Source organism: Mycteria americana, chromosome 2, assembly GCF_035582795.1.
Source record: "Mycteria americana isolate JAX WOST 10 ecotype Jacksonville Zoo and Gardens chromosome 2, USCA_MyAme_1.0, whole genome shotgun sequence".
Taxonomy (NCBI): Eukaryota; Metazoa; Chordata; class Aves; order Ciconiiformes; family Ciconiidae; genus Mycteria; species Mycteria americana.
The window spans coordinates 134,522,363-134,541,417 of record NC_134366.1 but is presented as its reverse complement, the minus strand read 5'-3'; the positions used below and the strand labels follow the sequence as shown (position 1 = coordinate 134,541,417).

The 19,055-nt window shown below is 50.6% G+C and overlaps 1 protein-coding gene and 1 long non-coding RNA gene across 11 annotated transcripts in view; both read right to left on the bottom strand.

Moving 5' to 3' along the window:
* The window catches only part of CHD7 (chromodomain helicase DNA binding protein 7), a 137,815-nt gene extending 131,603 nt beyond the window's left edge, over positions 1-6,212 (bottom strand). For 2 of the 7 annotated variants that reach the window (XR_012774476.1, XM_075494714.1), the window contains exons 1-2: positions 5,797-6,212; positions 3,596-3,699 (exon numbers count right to left, since the gene is read on the bottom strand). The gene's annotated coding sequence lies outside the window, so the exon portion shown is untranslated. Of the gene's footprint in view, positions 1-3,595; positions 3,757-5,796 lie in introns of those variants that run through there. The other 5 variants (XM_075494710.1, XM_075494713.1, XM_075494715.1 and 2 more) reach the window with 4 other exon arrangements.
* Positions 6,213-9,213: 3,001 nt separating this feature from the next.
* On the bottom strand, positions 9,214-18,649 carry LOC142406163 (uncharacterized). Of its 4 annotated transcripts, XR_012774473.1 has the most exons (6): positions 17,993-18,649; positions 16,658-16,815; positions 14,308-14,406; positions 14,107-14,186; positions 13,616-13,775; positions 9,214-12,254 (listed from the first exon to the last, which is right to left on the bottom strand). It is a non-coding gene; the product is annotated as an uncharacterized LOC142406163 (long non-coding RNA). The 4 variants fall into 4 exon arrangements; XR_012774474.1 differs by lacking the exon at positions 14,308-14,406; XR_012774472.1 differs by lacking the exon at positions 14,308-14,406 and having other exon boundaries at positions 14,107-14,168.
* Between the last annotated feature and the right edge of the window lie 406 nt (positions 18,650-19,055).

Genomic DNA, 19,055 nt, shown 5'->3' with positions numbered 1-19,055 from the left:
ATTCCCCTCAAGGCCCTCTCGTCACAGCAATTGTCTATGTCAGAGGAAGGTTGGACGCAGCTCCCATGAAAGCCAAGCAACACCACACCCAAAATAGCTATATAGGTCACTACAAAGCAAAGCGAGCCCTACACCATGCCAGCAAGGGCTTCTGGTTAGTTCCTATATGCCAATAAGCTTTCAAAGTCATGTGTTAACGATGCTCTAATAATAGAGTAGCTTATTTGATAATTAGCACTCTTTTACTGAATTTCAACTTTTAAATGAAAGTGGTTAAATTAAGTAGTATCTTTTTTTTCTTTTTTTAAAGGAGAATGCATTTAGCATAACTGCAGCAAAACAATCAGGATGTTTAGAAACCGCTACTGAGTGGCATTCATGAAATGAGAGAACCCAACAGCACGAAGATCCTTGGTTTTGACTTGGGCTTCTTCTAGGTGCGTGTTTACATCTTTGAAAAGTCACAATGTTGGAAGCTAAGAGCTAATCAGCTTTTGTATACTTAAGAATATCCTTAAGAGCTTTGTTGTCATATTCAGGCGCTTGGAATGTGTCCTTTAGGTCACAGCCTCCTTTTTATTTTTTGTATCATGCCTTCCAACCTCATTTTCCAAGTAAGAATTTTAGTGTGCAACTACAATGCGGTATTTCCACAACCGCTGATCTCGGGTAAGATACGAACCACTAAAAGTTACAGTTAGATTCTGCAGGCAGAAAGAAATCAAGAGGGAAACCCTTCCATCAGGTTTCAGTATCTTGTCAGAATCCTAATAAAAACAGGGGATGTTTCTGCATATTGTACCTCACTCCTTCCTCTGAAAGAGTTCCAAAAATAAATTATACTTGGAGCTTCCCTTTGCGTTTTTATCGCTGCCAAAATATAGCCAACATTTGAGTAGCCAACATTTGAGACTTTCTTCCATAAAAATCCAGTGGTTTGTATTCGTGCAAACAAGCTATTCACAGAAATATAAATGACGAGAAGCGATGAAGTTAATGTCTGTCTTAATGATGAAGCTAAATAGATGCAGTAAATTAATACAATAACTTTTCCGTTGGAAAAGTGAAATCTAGAGCCTCACCTACACAAAAGACTCATTTGTAAAAAAGACAGTTTAATTATTTACTAAAATTTGCAGTTTTCTCATGTACACAGGAACATAAAAATAACATAAAAGTATCACCCGTATTACTTATGGGCATCAGTTAACCAGCTCATAAATCTGAGCAGTTAGTGATCTGTTCATAGCAGACAAATACAAAAGGGTTTGGGAGTGAGGATTTAAGGGAACTGGGGGAAGGGGGCTGCTCAGACACACACAACTTGTCACACGGTTGCCTGTATCCTTGCTAGCCCCGCAAATTTATTTGAGTAACGCTCGATTCACGAGAGTAAATACCGACCAGCAGACTCTAAAAGCTTTCCCTCTGCAAATTAATGTAAAAATAAGATGAATGGGAAATAAGGGATGGAGTTAAGGCACAGGATTTAAGGCAACGCACGTGTTTATTTCCACCCTCTTCCTTTCTGTTTACTTTTTTCCTCCTCCGCCCACCTTAACAACCCTTATGTATCAGGCCATACACTAAAAACAAAACAAAACCCCCAAGAGCCAGCTGCTATAGGACGCCATGGATATGGCAAACCACAGAGTCTCACTTCAAGATTTCAGCAGCCCTCTGAAAACCTGCGAAGTTCCTATTACTCAGGCCTTCCACCTTTACAGAAAATCACGTCTGGGTTGGTTTTGTTTGTTTGTTAAGGAGGTTTTAAAGCGGTGTTGTATTCTTACGCTGCAGGTTCTCCTCCAGCGAAGGGCCTAGGCCACGTCCTGCCCGCGCAGCCGCGTCTGCAGCAGGGCGCGGGGCACAGACCTGGCGCGCAGCCTCCCCCCGCGCCCGGGCAGGACGGGCCCGCCGACACCGAGAGGCCACCCATACCAAGCCTGGACCGAGCAGCACGTCACCTTCTTCGGTACACTTTTTTCCAGCTTCGCTATCGGCTTGTTTCACCTTTACTTGCGAGTGACTCGTTTTAAGTCTTCTAAAGCCTTAATGTTATTTGAGCGTTAACAGGAAATACTGTGGATGTTCATCGAAAGCTTTTCAGTGCGAAACAGCAAATAACTCGCGTGAAAAAAGCTACGCTCCGGTTAAGTGACCCCTCTACATGGACTGGGAAGTCTTTACAGTGCTCCTTTGACCTAACTCTTCAGGTTTCCGCATTAACCAAATTCAAAAGAAAATGGCTACAACTCAAATCTCCCACCACGGCACACAGTTTTACTTGAAACAGACAGTATTCCGCTATACCTCATCTTGACTGATACTTTCACAACACTACATCCTTAGAAACTGTCCTTTTCCTAAAAGGACTGCGTGATCTTTACCTATGATCAAAACTTTCCTTAATTACTGGAGAGGCAATAAAATCGTTTTGGGTTTCGAATCTGAGCAAGTTTTTTCCACTGTTTAAATAACCTAACCAGGATTTACAAGTAATAACAGAAATATCATTACATTGTTAAATATTTAGCAAGATATTTGGTCAAATACCATTATCCAGTTAGTATCAGTGAATCACTAATTCTGTTAAACTTGCAGTCACAAGCATTTAATACTCTTCTAAGAGCGTGTTCTACAGCTTTCATAATAATCTTTATATATTTCTTATTTAAAAACAAAGCTCAAAAGAGACTGAAAATAAGCAGTTTAGGTTAACAGAAAAGCAGGACAGGGGACGTGTGCATCTGTGGCATTTTCCAATGCTAGGGTAGGGGAAATTTTGTTTCCTAAAACTGTTTCAAACTTCAAATCATGTCTCACACAAAAAATAGTTACTTTTTCCAAGCAGTTGTGGTTTTATCCTAGAGGAAAACAACACGCTATCAAAAGGATCTCTGCGAAACCCTGAGCACATTTACAACACCAAACAAGAGGAAACAAGCAGCGCTCCCGCTTTTAGTAGCTGGAGATAGGAAAATGTAAAGAATGTTATTGTTCTAATCACCTGTTACAAACCTCAGAAACAAATGGTTAATTTTCCCCCGGACTGCATTTTATTTTAAAAGGCATTGCTAGAATTTTTCCGCTGCTGTTAAAAAGGCAGACCTCTCGGAAGAAGCCCTCTCTAACTATCTCCTCACCGTTAAGTTTGTCAGCAACCCTGCCATCTAGAATGTGGTTTATGCAGAGTAACTGATTTTTTTCTTTTTTTTTTTTTTTTAATGAAAAGAAAAAAAAAAAACCGTGTTGGAAACTTTCAGGACAGAAACTAGAGAGCTTTGAAGTTCCTCTCTTAGCAGCGCCTAGCAAAGGAAAGGAGAGAGTTCTGCAAACGTGCCCCAAGCATCCAGCTACATTTAGCTTTCAGCCTTTTTATTATCATTGTCAATGAATGGGCCCCAGTCAAATTAAAGCTGCCATTTTAGGTTAAAGACTAGAGAGCCTCTGTTGTGCAACAGCGAGACAAAAACACTCCAAGCGACAGATGCAGCACTCTCATTGGAAAACGATGGATTTCAACTTTTATAAAAAAAAAATAATAATAATTACCGATCATGCTTTTTAATATGAATTATATATTGATACTCACACATTACCGCAAACTAACGGGATTTATAATTGGGATAAATCAGCTACCCATGCTGCTAAGGTCATAGTCATTAAGATTTTTTTGCCGTCGTTAGAATGGATGATCTGTGAGGAAATGAACAGAAACATTTTTTGTTCAACTTGCTTGTTTGTACCTCCGCTAGTCCCATATACCATGAGAAAAGAAAGAAGGGAAAAGAAAAAAAAAAAAACCCACAAAACAAAACAAAAAGAGGCAAACACATTCTCCCGAAAGCCATCTTCCAGGATAAACACAGCTCTCAATCTGCTCTGATGAAAGTAAAACCGAGACACACATCGACACAGAAACAAACTTATCGCATCGAGCTTATTCCGATATTCCCCGAGCCAAAACCCCCCGACAGACCAAGCGGCTGGGAAAAGAAAAAGCTTCTCGCGAAGGAAAAAATCGCCCGTGTCGGTAGTTGGAAGGCACGCTCCGTCCCTTCCCCAACGAAAACAAAGGCAGAAAGTGGGTAAGTGCGGGAGAGTTGCGCGGCGCGGCGAGCGGCCCCCGGCGATGGGCAGGGAACTCCCGGGCATCGCCACTTTCCTTTTGTCCATTGTCTGTTTAAAAAACAACTACTTTAAACCCGGGCGTGAGCGGGGCGTAGGAGCGAGCCCAGGAAACCGGCTCCATTTCCAGCCCGTGCCCCTCCGCCGCCCCCTTCCCGGGCGCCCTGACCCCCCCCGACACCCACCCGCGAAGGCCGGTCCGGCGGCGCGGGGCCCGCCCGCAGGGGCTCCCCCGGCGTGGGAGCGCGTCCCCCGATGTACCGCCACCGGGATAAATGAATGCAATGTAATGATGGCTGCTCGTTGCCTGCAGCGCCTTCTCCCTGAGACTCACTAACAACCCTGCCCCCCTCCCCCCGCCACCGCACACGCACACACACACACGCGCGCACACGCACACGCGCTGCCCGCTCCCCGCACGCAGCGCCCGCCGCCGGCCCGGCCCCGCTCCGCTCCCCCCCCGCCCCGCGGACCGCGCCGCGGCCGCCCCAGCCCGCCCCGCGCCCTGACCGCTTGGCCTCAAACCACCTTTTTCCGCTCACCCTCAAAATGGCCCGGAACGGGGCGGGGGGGGGGGGGGGGGGCAGCGCCCCGACCCCATGTGCGCGGCGGCGGGGCCGCCCGCCCGCCCGCCCCGGCCCGCGGCCGGCCCCGCGCCGGCGGAGCGAGGTGCCCGGCGGGGTGAGCCCCTATTATGCGGCGCCCGCCGGCACCGCTCCGGCTGGCTTAGGTAGCGTCCTCCCTTCCCGTCCCCTCCCTCCCTCCCCCGCTCCCCTTTCTTCTCCGGCCGCCGGAGAGCGCCGGCCGCCCCCTGCCCCCTCCCGGTGCCGCCGCCGCCGCCGCCGGGGCAGGACGATCCCCCCGCCGCCCGCACCGGCGGCCGGAGCGGCACCTCGTGCTCCCGCCTCCCTCCTCCTCCTCCCTCCCCGCCCGCCTTCCTGCCGCCCGCCGCCACCCACCGCCCGGCCTCCGCTGGGGGTGCCCCCGGCCGCGGCCCGGCCCCGGCCCCGCCGACCCATGTGCCGGGAGCGCGGCGGCGGCGGCGACGGCGGGCGGGGCGGTGCCGGGCCGGGCCGGGCCGGGCCGGGCCGTGCCGTGCGCGGCGGGGAAGCGCCCTCACTTTGTTAGCGCTTGTTGTGCCGCCGCGGCCGCCGGGAGCCGTCAGCGTGGTCAGCGGGGGAAGCGCTCCCGCGGCCATCCCGGCCGGCGCTGGGCCCCGCCGCCCCCGCCCGCCGCCGCCGCCGCCGCACAGTTTCGCTCAACTTTTCCCGGATTTTTAGTCACCCTCCAAACTTGCGGAGAGGAGCGGGGGGGCGGGGAGGGGAAGAGGGGAAGGGGAAGGGGCGCCGCCGCTCCGGCTCCCCGCTGCCCTCCCCTCCCCCGAGGCGAGGCGGCCGGCCGGCCGCAGCACAACAAAAAGCCATTTACACCCGGGGAAGTGCCCCGCTGAGACACCCCCCCCGCCCCGCCTCGCCCGGAGCCGCGGCGGGGCGCAGCATCCCCCACCCCCCCCGGGCCGCCGCCGGCAGCGAGCACCCCCGCGCCGCTCCGCTCCGCGCCGCTCCGCCGGGGACGGAGACCTGCCGCGGGTCCCCGGCTCCATGGCGGGCGCCCGCCCGTCCGCCCGCCCTCCCTCCGCGCTCAGCGAGGTGCGGGGTCACTCACCGGGCCGGTGCGTGGCCGTCGGGGTCCGTCGGGGACCGGTGTCCCCCGCTCGCTCCCTCGCTGCCCTCCGCCGAAGGGCCGGGGAGGAGGAGGGGACACGCTCCGGAGTTGGTGCCGCCGGCCGGGGGGGGCGAGGCGGGGTGCGGGTCCGCACACGCACGCACACACACACACACACGCACACACACACACACGCACGGAGTTGCTCGCTCGCACCGGGGCTGGGCTAAGAGGGGAGGAGGGGGATCCCTGACCGGGGCGGGCGGGCGAAGGAGGGGTGGAAGGGAGGGGAGGGAGAGGAAGGGTCAGCGCGGGTCTCGGGTAGTTTCGGGGTCTCCGCCGGGTCCCGGCTCCGCTTCGCTCCTTTGTGTAATTTCACTCGATTCAAGTTTAATCCGATAGTTCCCGAGCGAGCGAGCGAGCGCGCCCGCCGGAGCCGAGCCGAGCGCGACACCAGCCAGCCAGGCGGCTGCCGCCCCCTGCGCCCGCCCGCCCCCGCCTCCCTCCGCCGCCACAAGGCGCGCCCCCGACACCGCCCCCTCCCCGGGGGCGAGCGCCGCCGCGCGCCCCGCCCCGCCGCGACGTCACCGCCCCGCCCGGCATAATTTATGCAACGAGGAGCGAGGGGGGGAAAAAAAGGGAAAAAAGAGGAAAAAAAAACCAGCAGCGGGCGGGGGAGGGGCGGGGGTCACTAACCTCCCCGCCGCCCGGCCCGCCAGCGCCCCGCCGGGGCTCCCGCCGCCGCCGCCGGGCGAGGAAGCGCTGCCGCGGGGCGGGGGACGAGGCGCGGGGCACGGCGGGGCACGGCGTCTTCCGTGCGCCTCCCGTGCGCCTCCCCCGCCGCTCCGCCCCGTCTGCCGGTGACCGGGGCGGGGGGGGCAGCCCCGCACCGCGGGGTCAGCGCCGGGCCCGGCCGCCGCGGCGCGGCGCGTCCCGTCCCGTCCCGTCCCGTCCCGGGGAACTCCCGGCGCAGCCCGGGGGGGGATGAGGGGTGTCACTGTGTCACCCCCGCGCTTCAAACTTCCCAAGCGCGGCGGCGAAGCGAAACCGAGAGCCGCCCCGGGAGGCTGCCCGGCCCCCCGCGGCCTGCCCCGGCCCCGGCCCCGGGCCCTGCCCCCGGCCCCTGCCCCCGGCCGGGCAGCGGGCGCCGCGCCCCCGCCCGCCGCTCTCCTCCCTGCCGCCGGGGCGAGGCGGGGCGGGGGCAGGATCGCTCGAGTCCGGGATTTCGGGTGGACTTTGTTCCGAGCGGGTCGGGATCTCAAAGGGAAGCGGCCATTAAGCGCTGCCCGCCTGCGGCAGCGCCCCGTCCCGCCGGGGCCGGGGCCGGGGCCGGGACGGCTGCCGAGCCCTGCTGTTGTCGTGTTTGTAAGCTGTACATTCAAATGCGTGATACAAACCGAAACATACTCATTCCGTAAGTAAATTAGACAAATCCCACCAAAAAGTGATTACCAGTAGCACACTTAACGGTCTTCCATGCATTGCTCTGGAAACCAAATAAGCGTCTTAAAAGTATAAAGAGATTAAAATGTAAACCCGGTGTAAAGACGCTCTGCATTACAGGAATTTTCAGCGACTCATTTGACGAGATAACTTTTTACCATCGTTTGGAGCAGGTTGGAGAAGGAGAAACAAAGTGATGTGCTGCTGAGCGGGGGCACCCTCCCTCTCCCGCCGCTCCTCTTCAGGGGCTGTTGGCTGCACCGACCCTCGTAGCACTTCTACAGGAAAGAGAGAAGGCGTCTTCATAGGACCTCACACCGCTTTTCCTCTACGCTCTCGTAACACACAGTTAGTAAGCCGGGAGCTGGACCCAGGCAACGTGGATGTCAAAAGCTCCTCTTGCTTCCTGGGTTGTTGGGTCCGTTGATCCAGGCGTCCGCGTCGGTGCTGTGGCCATGAGGGCCGCTACAGCCACACAAATATTTCAGGGTTCTCCGGAGGAAGCCTGAAACTGCTCCACGTCATGTTGGTCATGTCTGGCCTACTCAATCTCTCTTGGGTTTAGGGGGAAAGCACCTTTTCGGGAGAAGGGACGGTTTGCGGATGGAGAGGCGTCTCCACCTCCTGTGCAGCCGGGCCCACGCAGTCACGCAGAGAGGGGCCGGCAGGCGGGGAGGTGACACCGTCCCATGCTTCCAACTGAAAAATGGGTTGAAAAGCTGATAGCACGTGGTGGTACAGTATAATACGTTCCCTGTTCTTCACTGTGGTCTTCCATAAAGTTAAAAATAGCAAGTGGAAATAGTGTTTAAAAAAAAACTTTGAAGCACCTCATTCCCCAAGTATACCTTCACCAAATTTGCCCGGTTTATGATCGTTCTATTTTTGACATGCATTTCTCTACTCTGTGAAAAAAAAAAAAAAAAAAAAAAAAACAACAACTACACAGAGGTATCCTCCCAAGTTACTAAATGTAATCAGTTTCAGTTTTCTCTTGCAGTATGTTGACAGATCAGAGACAGCCTAGAAACACCCACAAGCCTGTTTTTCCGCATGTATCATTTAACTGCGCCCCTAATCTGGCAGCCAAGCACCGTGGTGTAGCATAAACTCGCCTGGAACTCCCCTTGCTTTCAAAGATTTAAGTTCTCCAAGATTTAGGGGCAGGAGAAACTCATTCTGAGACCAACTGCCAGCAGCCTCACTGCTCCCCCTAGAAACTTGTTTCAGTTTCTTGTTGAGCAGAAATCGGATTGCAAAGCTTCCAAGCATGAAAAGCATTTAGAGAATATCGTGGTGACAGCGTAAGGCAATCAAAGAAATGCAGCATTTCTTTAAAAAAGAAGTACATTAGCATGGCACCAGCAACGAGGGGGGACCTGTGTAGGTACCTCGTTAAATGTTTGTTCCAAGGCAAGAAAAAGCCCCAGTCTCTGGTGCATGCCTCTTGCTGAAGGCACAGAATCAGCTCCCCAGGTCCCATAAATCATCCTCAGGCTGTGGCCTGTGAAATCAGCTGGCTAACTACTCGGGTAATAAAAATGTGAAGGGAGTCTCCCAACGTTTTCCAACATTAGAAGAAACAGAATCCGCAAATGGCACTTTCACAGAACGGGGAGAATTACGGCCGCTCTCCAACTCCTCAGCATCAACAGGAAAAGGAGAGTAAGGAAAAGTGCTACAGGGGTTTCACCACTCCAAGGTGGGACACTGTCCTGGTGTGGCACACGTTCACACGTATGCATACGCGACGGTAGCACCAGACATGGATGAAATACATCATTACGTAGCTGCTACGGAGGAAGAAGTTTTGAAACCTTAACTCATGCTTCAGCTAGTCCCCAAGGAGAAAGTCGTAACTCCCCAAGTTATCATTGAGCACTTTGCAGCTCCGTAGGAGAGCGAGGAAACGGCAACATGGCAGCCTTCATGATTAACCTTCTTGGTAACAGTTTATTAAAATATCCAAGAGATGACAGGGATGAAAATTCACTTGTAGCCACCTAACCCTTTGTGTGCTGTCGGGACGAAGTAATCCATCTGATGCAGGCAGCCATTTGGCTCACAGATTAGAAAGAATTTGCGTCAATGGCTGAGCATTTCAACAGCAGTTGCAGAGCAAGGGTATGTGTACCAAGAAAACCCAAATGAATCGCTACACTTTACCTAGCTAGGTAAACTTTCAAGGTGGGGATAGTTTGTACAAACCTGAGCAAGTCACTGTGTACGACAGGCGTAATTACGCAGAGATAAGTTAATGTACTCCATAAGAAGTACAGCACAGGGATTACTGAGCGGCATTTACATCTGTTTTGAAACATCAGTATTACAAAATGCAAATGATTTAGTATCACATGAAAATACAACGGAAAGTTATTTATTCAGTAGGCTTTGAAGAAGCAGCATCAGTTTTAAAAGGCAGGTATAGCGAAGTGTGATCTTAAGGTCTAGACGCTGTCACTTCCAAAGGCGGCAGATGACATCTCACGATGCCAAGTCCCCACACAAGCCGTGCACAGGCAGGCCTTCGGGCCACAAGGCCCCAGCAGCCTGTGCCTCATTTCTGACAACCCAGTCCAGATATTTGGCTTGTTTGAGAGGAGCTGCTGATGCTGAGGACTGTGCACAGCGAGCCCAGAGCAACCCACCCCGCTTGAGAAAAGCTCTGTGAAGTACATCTGCTTCCTCACCTGCTCAGCACTGCAACGGTCCAAACCGTGCATCAGTTCCGACAGAAAGTACTTGTGCTTGTGCCATACCCTCCAGCTGGCTTCTCCCAAAAGGCTTTTTTGCATTGATGAAGGAGCTTGCAGCTTCAAGGAAATTCTGTACAGATGTACCCAAACCTCAACAACTTCTCATCTCATGGCCTTTCTTTTACTTCTCTTTGTGCAAGGAGGGACGTGAAACTGCACCAGGAGCCCAAGCTTGTGCTTGGAGTAGCTGCCCTTCAGGCACTTCAGGCTTGGTATTTGGGACGCCAGTCCATGGCCTCAAACAAGCTAAGGCATCGTGTTTTGTCCCAGGATTGGTGGGAAGTGGCTCCGAAATCGCACGACCCCGACACACGTTCACATTTTATTCATCTCTGAATGTCATTTCAGCCAAATGAAGTGAAAAAGACAAATGGTTCATTTTTCTTTCACAAGTGAAAGTTTTACTCAAAGTTTCTCAAAAATTAGAGGCAGCAATGGAAGCACACCAGACTGAGGGGGTAAAGTGGCCAAAAGGGCGCAGACGATAACCATGTGCCATATGCTAAAAGAAAACAATATTCCTTTTTTAGAAGAAATTGTTCAGCAACGTACACCACGCTGAAATACTGAGCCTCTTGAAATACTGAAATACTGAATACTGAAATACTGAAATCCACGCTGAAATACCGAGCACGTGGATTTTGGTTAGTACCAGGAAGCAGTAGACTCGTATCAGCAAGAACAACCTTAACGATTTCAGCTGAAAAGCTAAAAGCGTTAGAAATACAAGTGCTACAAGGAGCCACCCTGTGGCACCAGCAAGCTAAGGGAACAGAGGGCAAGCCAGGGTAGACAGTTGTGTGGGTTGATTTTTTTTTCCTGAAACTCAAGCCAGCCGGAGTGACAAAAGCTGGAACTGGCCCAAACAGCCACTTCTGTGGCAGGGAACTCCTTAACTGAGGAACTGAACCGGAAAAGCAGAGGGGCAGCAAGCTCCGGCAGCTCGTGTCCACATGCCACTCACCTGCCAGGCCTTATAGGGGCAAAGCTCTCTGAGGGATGTCAGCGTTCCCCGCTGCCTCACCCTCGGGAATCCAACAACAAGAAGAATTAATACTACTCCCCAAATTCATTCTTTTCTGTGGAAGTTTTCCGATACGGTACTCCCTCAGAACAAGGATAACAATATACAGCGCTCTCAAGGCTAACTTCAGGACGTAACCAAAGACCTTAAGGGGGGGGAATAGGTGGAAATGCCATCTGAGACAGCACACCGTGACTCATCACTGTGGGTTGCGTGGGTACACACACAGCTGTGGGCAGCTGCCCCGAACCTGCCTGCACCCTCCCCCTCAAGTCCCTCAGAAACGCTGCCTGGGTACTGCCACTTACCCGTGACAATCCGGACAGCTGGAAGGCAGCACCCACTGGAGTGCCAGCGGCACAGAGGTGATAAACAACTCGCTCTCCTTCCCAAATAAACACACCGCTTAGTGTACCGAAGTAAGAGCCAGGATCGCTTAGCTTTCCATCTAAATTCTGATTTAACAGGCCAGCACCCACCTGCTCGCCTCAGCCCCCCAGTTCCCATTACTACTGGTGACAAGACACGCGGTTAGACAGGCCACCTCTTTAATCGGGAACAGTAGTGAGCTCTTACAAAAGCGGAGCAACACCGGGGAACTGACCTACTCCGCAACACCGTGCTCGTGAGGACGTTGGCTCTTGGACCGTGACGTGAACTGACAGTTTCACGGTCGGTTTTGTTTTCACCGTGCAGAAGCAGCATTAAGGACTCCCATTTCCATCTTTGACGGCTCAGTAGAACATGCCTCTTCTTATATGGAGAGACACAGCTATCACAGCGCTGACAATTTCTGACCTTTGTCCTTAATAAATGGAAGGCATCATATCTAAGAACGAAGTCACACACCCGACGAAACTATCAGCTGACATAAAAATACGGCAACTCATCTGCTTAGCAACACAAGCTGCCACCAACATCACTTCCTTCTTACATACAAAGTTCAGTTCTCGGGCTCCACCCTGACTCAGAGCCGCCTGTAAAATTGGATCTGACTCGCTGAGAGGTCACGTCTCCTCACCGTGAGCAGGACTTTCCACAGCAGCTATATTTCACTGGAACTTCCCAACGCGCAGCCCGGGGGAGGCAGGGAGGGAGGGAGGGAAGGAAACACCGCTGCAGTCACAGAGTTCACCTGCCGAGGAGGCGAGGCGCTGACTTTCACGTTTCCATTCAGCTTTCCTTCAAGACAGATTTTTCAGAGCAGGTACTGAATAACTTGTTCCTTCTGTGGACTGGGGAGCAAGAGTGATCTGTCACGATTATTTCCTGGGTTTGCACATGCAAGGAGCACCCAGGTGAGACATTCTCAGGTACTGTCAGATATTCCTGCGCATGTGGTCGTTACTTGTTTTAAAATGGGAGGCAATTTAAAACCCACGGCCAAACAAACATTTATAATATCCTTGAAAAATACTTATAAACTTGTTTTTGCTATTTACGTTCACTGAGAAAAAGATGCATTTAAAATTGTTTCTTTAAACTGTTACACTACAAATGCGGTAAGGAACACCTTAAATGTGTTAAGTTTTATGACTTTTCCATGTATTTTTTGGTAAATGTTTCATAAAATTGCAAGTCAGCAACAATTAAAAACCCCCCACATGTATTTATATCATTAAGTTAGATGTGGTTTCTCTCCGATTCTTTTTCTGTTCTGGAGGAGGATCAACTAATAGGATGATACCGTTTTTCATTAAACTGAGGTCCACTCCCCTCCCTGCTTGGTAAACTTCTAGGAAGAGGACTGAGAGGGATCTGAAGAGACCATCTGGTCCCCCCTGGCTGCACAAAGACGGGATAAAGTAGCCCCAGACAATCCCCAACAGATGTTTGTCTAACCTGTTCTTAGAAACCCTCCGTGAAGCAGATACCCGAACTTCCTAAGTAGCTTGTTCTGGTATTTCACTGTAACGATTTAAAAGTTGCTGTTGCATCTCCCCCTGCTCTCCTAATATCCAATTTAAATCATCCTCCCACCCTCCTAATATCCAGGCCGAGACATCTTCCCTCTATACAGATCTGGTTTATCTCATCTTTCCCCCAGCATTCAAAAACAGTTGATCAAACCTCTTCTAACCTTTTACACACTGGAAAATTTATCCAATTCCCTCCGAAAATTATTTTTCAGGCTCAACAGCCTCCCTTCCTTCATCATTTCCTTTTACATTCTACATCTCTTATTTTTTCTTGTCCTGTACTTTATTTTTCAGCACAGAACGTGAAACTGAAGGCAATACTGCAGTCGAGGCCTTACCGGCACTTAGTGGAGTCATCTTTACATCTTTCTCTATGACTTACATATGCCACCTATTGATAAATCCTAAGAGAGCATTGCATTTTGCAAAAGCATTGCATTGTCCATGGCTGTTTTGTCAGTGATTCTCTGCAAACCCCCTATAACCGTCTACCTTGATTTCTGAAAGAAACTGACGATTGTTTTAACTGAATTTCACTTTTGCATTTATTACGTTCATTTTGATTTCTGAGCTGATCACCCATAGTGGTCACCATCCTCCCAGCTTGGTGTAACTCAGACATTTCATAAACGTGCTCTGTATTACATCAATCTATATTATTCTTTGTGTTTTCTTACACTGCATTTACCACAGTAGTATCTTGGTGCCTTACAGCAGAGTAATTGGTGAGGTCTCTTCTGCCTCTCTCCCTCTGTCTTGTCCTTCCTCTCTCCAGAAGGGCGATCATGGAAAATTTAGTTTCAGAAGGATATAGGGACACACATAAACCCACCATACCTGTATGTAGAGGAGAAAAAGTAAAATAAATTGTTCCTTTCACTATTTCAGACCTACCCCTGAGAAAATGGTCTCATATGTAGTTAAGTTTAAAGCTTATCACAGTTCTGCTGTGACAGAGTAGCGAAGCTGTCAGCTGTGGTCTTCATTTCATTGGCACAAAACACTTGAAGGGCTAAAACTGAATATGAATCAATACTCTACGGAAACAGTATAATATGGAGGTAAAGGATAATGCACTCACACTGTAGCCTGCATTAATTATTGTAGGCACTGGGACGTTCAAAAAGTGCAAGATACATTCAGCAAACATGTAAGGACTTAAACTTACTTGTACAATCTTCCCAGTTTCTCACAATCCAGCCAAACACGTATCCCTTGAGCAGCACTTCACTGCAAGAAAAAAAACAACTACCTGGCTAAGTAGAGTTTGATCTTTGAAGTATTTAAAACAACACACTGTTAACTGAACCTTACAAATATCAAATATAAACTGAATTTAACAAAATGTACTCTGATAATACCAACTTACAGATAAAGGAACACCTCACTTCATCCATACATTTCCTAGGAGAAATGCTAGATCTGATTCCACGAGATGCTGTGTGCTTGTCATTTGTGCTGACATGATCTGAAAGGAGAGGTGTTCAATACCACTGAGTGCCAATCGTGAAGACATAAATCTAGAGCCACAGGTCAGTGCTAAAAGCACCTCCAGCAGCAGCAGCCACCTCATTTTGTATCCCTCTCTTCTGCACCTTTTCTGTTTCTGTCTTGCATAAATACCTAAAATTTGCCTTATCCTGAAAGGGGAACGCCTCAGCTCTGCAGCGCTGAGGGAACTCCCCTGGAAACCTGCCAGGAACTCACCTTTCCTATGCACAAGTTTGTTTTATACTTTGGGTATTACAAGCACCTTACACAATCATTCTATTGACTTGTACGTTCTTGGCAGATGAACAGAACTTGCTTATTTCAGTTAAGGCAGAAAGACCTCATGTCTTCATCCTGTGGTGGCCGAGGAGGAAGGGGATGTGCGCTGCACCTGTAACGTCACAGGCTGCACACTATCACTGCACTGAATGGCACAACTTTTAAGCAATGGACCAATTGTTTTCTCTCTTAAAAAATGCAAGCCACAACATGCTGGTTTTCTCGCACCGAGAGCACAGATTATACCACTGCTTCTAAAATGCCAGGATTTTACTTGAAGCTCTTCTACATCTTAACAGAAAAGAAGTAGTAAAACAGTTGCTAGAAGATAAAGACAACAGATACAGTAGCACTAATATTTATTGTTTCATCTTTGGTGTAGTAGGTTACCAACATGACTTTTGGGTCAGAACACTGCACATGCTGTCGGGTTTTTGTATTTAATAAATAATCTACCACACACCATTTCCACCTTGCATTCTGTAGGGAAATAAGAAACAGCCCAAAAAAGATGGCAGCCTTATTCGTGCCAACTTCTTAGAAACCAAGTTTAATGACATACACAAACTGCTTGTTTTCTTTAGAGATAGGCTTAATTTTTTTAAGTTACATTTGCTGTTGTATGACCACTGTAAGTTGATGGGCTACATTATATACAAGGAAACCCCCCAAAATATTTACATGTCAATGAATCAACATAAGCAAAGGTAGATATCCTAGTATCTTGGTCAAGTGACCACAACTCTGTTACATTTGTAGCTTAGTCTGAAAGGCAGGCAGTTCTCAGGGCCTGGATGAAAGGGAATTGCAGCAGGACGGAGGGAGGAGCAGGAAAAGGCCCACTTCCACCTGGACTTGCTTTTTATAAGCCTCCTTGCTACCAAACAGGCAATCCCAGTGCTTACAAGGATCGCCCCATGGGAGCCTTGCTGACAAAGGCACAAATACATAGTTTATTCTTGATCCTGAAGAAAACAAAAGGAGAGCCTTCAGAGAAATAATGAGAGGGATCGTATGTTCAGTTCAACACGCTGGAAAGACGTTTTTGTGTCACAACTCTTCACAGAAATTTAGGACTAGCAAGCTGCAGATTCCCAAATACAGGGGCAGCAGCAGTTATTGCAATAAAAGGATCAGTGTTCCTGGGCCTTGGATTTTTGTCAAGCAGAAAATATAATTATACTCAGAAGTTCTCCAGCGCCAAAGACAGCAGCACCTCTAACACTTTATGCTCTTCTAGGTCTTTTTTACATATTTATGCAAAGGCACAGTGGTGTCATAAGGGTTATCATCAAAGCCACCAAGTCCTTAAATTTTCCTACCAATCCCTAGAAACAATCTTCTGAAAAACAGATACCCCCCCCACATACACAAAAGTACTGAAAAAATTACAGCCGATACATATTTTAAAACCCTCACTGTTCTTTCCCCTAGTCTAAATGCCATAAAATCCCAGTAGCTTAAACTGCTGTAAGAATTTAAAAACTTACCCATTCACCTCAAATCATAAGTTTTACTACACATTTTTCACCTCCTTTAAAAACGAAAACCCAGATTCAGCTTTTAGCAGAAGTGAGACTATTGCTTCACCATGATTAGATATAAGCAAAGGAAAACAAACAAACGAACTTGGGGCCTAATGTTGTCGACATTTGTTCCATACACAGTGCTTTACTCGGTACTCCTCAGCACTAGCACACATGGTAGTTTTTGCAAGATCATGGCCTTGTTTTAGCATAACACAATCAAGATAATTTTTACAAGGTCAGAAAGTTGGAATAAGAGGAAACAAAATCCAGGTCAGTTGTGTCTGGAATCAGTTAGGCTTATGTGCTTTTCAGATGCTGCTTGTCTTTCTATTAAATAGTATTTCAATGTATATATACTATTGGTGTGTACTTAAAAGTATGCATTGCGTACAATACGTTTCTCCATTTATTTAAAGCCACCTAAACTAGGGACATCAGAGGTCAAAAAAGATGAAGAGGTGTTCATCTGTGAGCGTTGAAACAGTTTCACTTTGAGTTTACAGTTTAGTTATCTGCCTCCTGAATAACAAACTGCTCAGAAGGGCCAAATGTCCAGGCGTGCCTGTGGTGCACTCTACCTGTCGAAAAGCAAATTAAAGGAGGAGTTGTCCAGGCAAACACCGACTATGCCCACTGTCAACTTTTAAGCACGTCCCTGGGTTTTAAGATTTGGAGCAATGAGAAAAGGCTATTGTATCTTTGTAAGATGAAACTTTACTGCCTAAGCATCATATTTAGTATGGAATCATCCACAGAAGACTTTAGTTAATGAAAAGTTGACTTCATGGCGAATTTCCATTTTCTCCGGCAAATTGTTTTTTTTCTCTAGATGAGGCCAGTCTAGTTTATATTAAAATTAAAGCCAGTATCAGTAGAGGAGGCATGAACAGGGCTATACAATCCATCTAGATTCTTGCTGCATTCACAAGTAAAATAGGTGTCAATAAGAATGTTTACTTGTTGCTAATGTTGTGAAAAAAATTACCGATGTAAAAGTTCAATTGTCTAACCACTTAAAGATCAAAATATTTACCTTCAGTGCTTTTCTCGCCTTCATTTTGCCAAGTACAAAAATAAAATGAAAGAAAGTGTTTTTCCTCCACTGCAGTAACTTTTTAACATAAGAAGTTGAAATTATTTTGGAGATAGCAGTATAAATAATAAAATGCAGTGAAAGAAAGAAAAACCTTAAGTTTCCTATTATTTTTCTAAGCAGAATAGCTCTATGGTGTCCCCACTGTAAATAACCAGTCACAGAGCTGGCTAGGTACCACAGCATACAGGTCAGCGATGCTTCAGCTGGAGCTGGGTCAGAGGAGGGACTCTGCGACGGGCTCCAGGCAGACTCTGCAGGGGCAGGGGGAAGGAGGGGCAACAGGCTGGGCTGCCCTTGCAGTGACCACAAGAAACCCAGCCCCAGGTTGCAGGGAATAATTTTACTGCTGAAGCCACCCCTCGCACAGCCCTCCCACATCTCTTGCGGTCACACAATAGCGCGGCTCCGCACTCACATAACAAGGGGTGAATGCTCACCGCCAGCGAGGCTGCGTGCAAAAAGCTTTTGTTGAACAGGCAAATACAACATTAAGGAAAGTTCCTCGGATGGTCTGAAGAAGTGGCCTGGCTTAAATATGCCAACAGCTGCCATGGTTATTGTAATGCCAGGGAATCCGGTCCCTGACTTTGTGCCCTTTCCTCTCAATTTGGGGAGGAAGGAGTCCTTGCCAGCACTCCTGCTCTAGGAGGAAACCTCACCTTTTCAAGTGCAACCTTCTTTGCTGGACCGGGCTTTGGGCGCGCTCCTTCGCAGCGCCTTTCCACAGCGAAGCGCCAGCAACGCGTCACCTCCCATGGGCTCACTTTACAAGGCCTGAAACGTTGGGCCGGTTTCCTCAGGCTACCGTTACGTATCAGCACAGAAACTCCCCCGGGAATCCCAGCCAAGTTTGGCTGGGCACCGCACACACACGCCGAGGGAGCGGCTCCCGAGGATTTCGGCCGAGATGGGGAAAGGGGCCCGAAGCGCTCGGCTCCCCTCGGCCTCCCTCACAGCCGAGGGTCACCGCCAACCAACCGCCTCGGCTCACCCCCTCACAACGCCGCGGCTCGGCCCGCCGGACCCCCGGCGGCCCGCGCTGCTCGGAGAGGCCCCTCGGGGCTGCGGCCGCGGGGCGAACAGGCGGCGGGGAAGAGCGAGCAGCCGGTGACCGGCGCCTCCCAGGCCGGCGGTCCCGGGGGATGGCGGGCCGGACCCCGCCCGCGCCGCCGCCCGCTACCTGCGCCCCTCCCCCCGCGGGACGGAGGTTGCCGTGGCGACGGCCGCGCTCAGGCGGCGGGCCGGGCCCCCGGGCCAACCCCCCGCAGGGCTGCGAGGGAGCCACCGGCACGGCACGGCACGGCACAGCGCGGCGCGGCACGGCCCGGCCCGGCCCGGCACGACGCGGCCCTCCCCCACCGCCTCCCCGCCGAGCGCCCCCGCCCCCCAGGGGGAACCCCCGCCCCGCCCCCTCCCCTCCCGCGGCGACAGGCGCGACCGCGGCCGCCCCTCCCCCCGCCCCCAACGGCCCGCTCCGCCCGACGTCACCGCGGCCGGGCTTTCCTTCCCCTGACGGCGACTGCCCGGCCGCGCTGATTGGGCGCGGCCGCCGGCCAATGGGAAACGCCACCCCCTCACTCACCACCCCCCCCCCGCTACCCCCCACGTGCCGCAGCGCAGCGGGATCGGCCCGGCCCGGCCCGGCCCCTCCGGTCCGTGCGGGAAGAGCGCCCCGGCCCGACTGCCCGGCCCCACTGCCCGGCCCCACTGCCGGCCGGCGGG